The 4,275-nt window shown below is 37.3% G+C and overlaps 1 non-coding gene across 1 annotated transcript; it reads right to left on the bottom strand.

Moving 5' to 3' along the window:
* Nucleotides 1–2,868: 2,868 nt before the first annotated feature.
* Nucleotides 2,869–2,975, bottom strand: LOC121207420 (small nucleolar RNA R71). The gene has a single exon (XR_005902510.1). It is a non-coding gene; the product is annotated as a small nucleolar RNA R71 (small nucleolar RNA).
* Nucleotides 2,976–4,275: the final 1,300 nt, after the last annotated feature.

Here is a 4,275-nt window from a genome sequence, read left to right as displayed (position 1 = left end):
TACCATACTTTAAATGCTTTAATATTGTATGTATGGTAAGTACATACATATTTAATGTGATGTTGTATCATGTGTCTATTTCCTAAATTGTATCATGAATTATGCTTTGATTTCTTCATGAATATGTGATTTGGTGCTATGAGCATTAAAATCGATGTTACGAGCAAGTTATACAGAAATGTGGTATCAAAGAATCCCGTTTGAACCTTAGGAATGGTTAGGATACAAGTGACATGTCACTAGGAATTATGTAATCTGAACTCATTGAGTTTTTTCTGAGTTCATGATATATGTGACATCTGAACTTATTGAGTTGTGGTCTGAGTTCGTGATATGTATGACACATGTTTTGGCATCCGGGTACTGGTCTCGTATATGCTATTAATGGCAAGGTAGTCTAGCATGTGTTGTGGATACCTGACGGCCTATATGAGTAGTCCTGTGAGTAGCTCGTATGTGAGCAACATGCGGTTTGAGAAATGGACTAACATTGGCTACAGACGAGGCATTTAGGTGCAAGTTTTCGATGTGTCCGATAGTATTCCAAGTGTTCAACGGGTAATTCAAGAGAAATTCAATGAGCAATCTTAACGACTGCATTAAGACAAGAAAGTAAGTTATTATGTGCAAAGTGGCACAGGTATGTACATCGAACTCATGTGAATGACATGAAATATGATGAGCTTACGGTAAGAACATGTATATATATGAGAAATAAGTTCATGAGATTTGATAAAATGTAAGGTTATGTTTGTTGTTTTAAATGCATGATTTATGTTTGTTTAAGTTGCATTTTATTTGCATGTAAACTTACTAAGCTTTATGCTTACTGATAAACCGTAATATATACATATTTTTACCCCATGCTTAACGCATTTTATGGATGATTTTCCCTTAGAATTGGTGAATTCGATGCTCCTAATGCTTTAATTTCATGTTTTATACTTAGGAGAGCATAGGAGAGCGAAAGGAACGAGAAATGGGCCAAAAGCGGAGAAAATGGGCCAAAGTATGAAATCAACACGGCCTAGACTTCCTCACACGGGCAGACCACACGGCCGTGTCAATTTGGCAGATTCGAAGCACGATTCACATAGGCGTGTCACACGGGCGTGTCCCTGCGGAGCCCAAGTTGAGTCTAGTTCGAAAAAGGCTAATTTTGAGGGTTTTTAGGAATTCTAAAGCCTATAAATATGCCTTAAAGGAAGAGAAAAAGAGGGGCAGGAAGATGAAGGAAGGAATTACTCGAAGGGAGCCGATTGATCCATCTCAAAAGCTGGAGTCACCATCAAGACTGAAGATCTCCCTTTAATTTCCCTTCAGGAGTTTTGGGTTTCTTATGTTTTGTATTCGTTATTCTTCTGAGATGTTTTCCTTTTTAGTTATGAATTAAATCCCCTAAATACCTAAGGGGAATGAAACCTAAGACGAATCTTGTTATTATTTTCTGAATTGTATGATAAATATTTAATTTGTTCTTAATTATGCGTTCTTAATTCTTGTTTTGATATCCCAGGATACTGATTCAAGATAAGCTCTTATTCAGAGGAGAAATATACCCTGTCTAAGAGTACATTTGTCATAATTAAGCGAAGTTGTATGCGCGCCTAGACATAGGGTGACAAGATTTTGCCGAATTAGGGTGAAACCTAATAAGGGGATCCATAGATGGAGTTAATGCAACCCTAGGGTGTTAATTAGAGAAAAGTCTCAATTATTCAATCTAGGGATTAGACGTTATTAGTCTTGAATAGGGATAATAACATAACTTAGGGATCTCCACGGAACAAGTTAAATGAACAAATCATCCGATTCGGGGCTAGAATAACAAGTATAGTCTAGGTGGATTTTTCCTTAAGTATTGTCTTAATTCAATAATTTTCCAAAAGTAATCCCCCAATTCCATTCTCTGTGAATTCTTATATTAGTTAATTAGTTAGTTAAAACAAAACCCCCTTATTCTTAGGCTAGATAATAAAAAGACAGTCATTACTAGTACTTTTAGTTCCTTTGGGTTCGACAATCCGAATTTGCTAAAACTATACTACTGTTCGATAGGTACACTTGCCTGCATCGCGATAATAGTTAGTTTCAAGAACGATTAATTATAAATATTTAAAACTTACCTGTCACGAAAATCGCAATCAAGTTTTTGGCGCCGTTGTCGGGGAACTAAGATATTAGGAACGCTCAATTTTTATTACTTTAGTCATTTATTTTTCTTGCAATTTAATTTAATTTATTATTATTATTTATTAATTTACTTTTTCTTTCTCTTGGCAGGTTTTATAGTTTATGACTAGAAGAAACCCGTCAGGACCACTACTTTTTGACGAAGAAATCGATCGCACAGTTCACAGAAACCAAAGAGAAATAAGGCGAAGCTTAAGATACACAGAGAACGAGCAAGAGGACGATACTCAACCCCCAACTGAAGAGATAGCTGAAAACCAAGACAATCAGCTACCTTTTGTAATTGCGGTTAATCAAAATCCTGCTCTACACACTATGTATAATTATGCTAAACCTTCTTTAACAAGAACTAAATCAAGCATAGTTAGACCTGCTGTAGCTGCAAATACTTTTGAACTAAAACCTAACACTATTCAAATGATGCAGCAATTTGTTCAGTTTGATGGTTTGCAGGATGAGGATCCTAACGCTCACTTAGCAAACTTTTTGGAACTATGCGATACATTTAAAATTAATGGTGTTTCTGATTATGCCATTCGTCTTCGGTTATTCCCTTTTTCATTGAGGAACAAAGCTAAACAGTGGTTGAACTCATTACCACGACGTTCAATCACTACTTGGGAACAAATGACCGAAAAATTTCTATATGAATATTTCTCGCCGGCTAAAACGGCCAAATTACGTAATGATATCTCTTCGTTTGTGCAGATGGACTTAGAAACTCTTTAGGATGCATGGGAGAGATACAAGGACTCACTAAGAAGGTGCCCTCACCATTGGTTACCGCTTTGGCTTCAGGTTCAAACATTCCATACTGGCCTGAATCCTTCGACTCAGCAAATTATTGACACAGCTGCTGGCGGAACCATCAATAATAAAACACCTGAAGATGCCTATGAGTTTATAGAGGAGATGTCACTGAATAACTATCAGTGGCAAGTCATGAGGACAAAACCAACGAAAACAACCGGTGTTTATAACGTTGATTCGATCACCATACTCTCTAATCAGGTAGAACTCTTGAATAAGAAAATTGATGGTTTTCTTAGTTCTTCACAGGTTCACCCAGTAATGCAGTGCGAAGCAAGTGGAGGTGGATCAAGTAATTCGAAATACCAACCTTATGGACACAACATGGATAACGAGCAGTTAAATTACATGGGTAATAGTTCTCGATCTCAAAACAATCCATATAGTAACACTTACAATGCAAGTTGGAGGAACCACCCAAATTTCTCATAGGGAGGCCAAGGAAATCAGAGACCACCTCCAGGCTACCAACAGCCACCCTACCAACAGAAAAAGAAGCCGAACCTTGAAGAGATGCTCTCAAAGTTTATATCGGTGTTAGAAACCCATTTCCAGAATACTGAGATAGCACTTAAAAATCAACAAGCGTCGATCGAAGGGCTCGAAACTCAGATAGGCCAGCTTTCCAAGCTAATCTCCGAATGACTACAGGGTAGCTTGCCAAGTAATACTGAACCCAACCCAAGGGAACAACTTAACACTATTAATGTTCAAGATGAATTCATTGAGCTTGAGCCAGAACCGAGGCAAGAAACTATGGTCAGCAGAGGCCAAGGTGAGGTAGGTCATAATAAAAACAAATCAGTGAATGTCAAATATAAACCTCGTGTGCCATACCCCAACGCAACAAGGAAAGGCCGCTCAGATGAACAATTTGGTAAATTCCTTAAACTCTTAAAAAAACTACACATTAACTTACCGTTTATTAAAGCTCTATCACAGATGCCAAATGCAATGAAATTTTTAAAGGAGCTTTTAGCAAATAAGCAGAAGTTGGACAAGGCGTCGCATGTGGAGCTAAACGTAGTTTGCTCAGCTATTCTGCAAAATAAGCTACCGAACAATTAAAAGATCCAGGGAGTTTTACAATTCCTTGCTTAATTGGTAGTTTAGATGTTAATAATGCATTAGCTAATTTAGGGGCTAGTATTAAAGTCATGCCCTACAAAATGTTCAAACAATTAGGTCTTGGGAAACCCAAACAGACTAGGATGAGCATTCAATTAGCAGATAAAACTATAAGATTTCCTAGGGGTATTATTGAAGATGTGC

This window comes from Gossypium hirsutum, chromosome A09 (genome assembly GCF_007990345.1).
Source record: "Gossypium hirsutum isolate 1008001.06 chromosome A09, Gossypium_hirsutum_v2.1, whole genome shotgun sequence".
NCBI classification, from domain to species: domain Eukaryota; kingdom Viridiplantae; phylum Streptophyta; class Magnoliopsida; order Malvales; family Malvaceae; genus Gossypium; species Gossypium hirsutum.
Note: the sequence above shows the minus strand (reverse complement) of the source record. Positions and strands in the feature narration are given on the sequence as shown.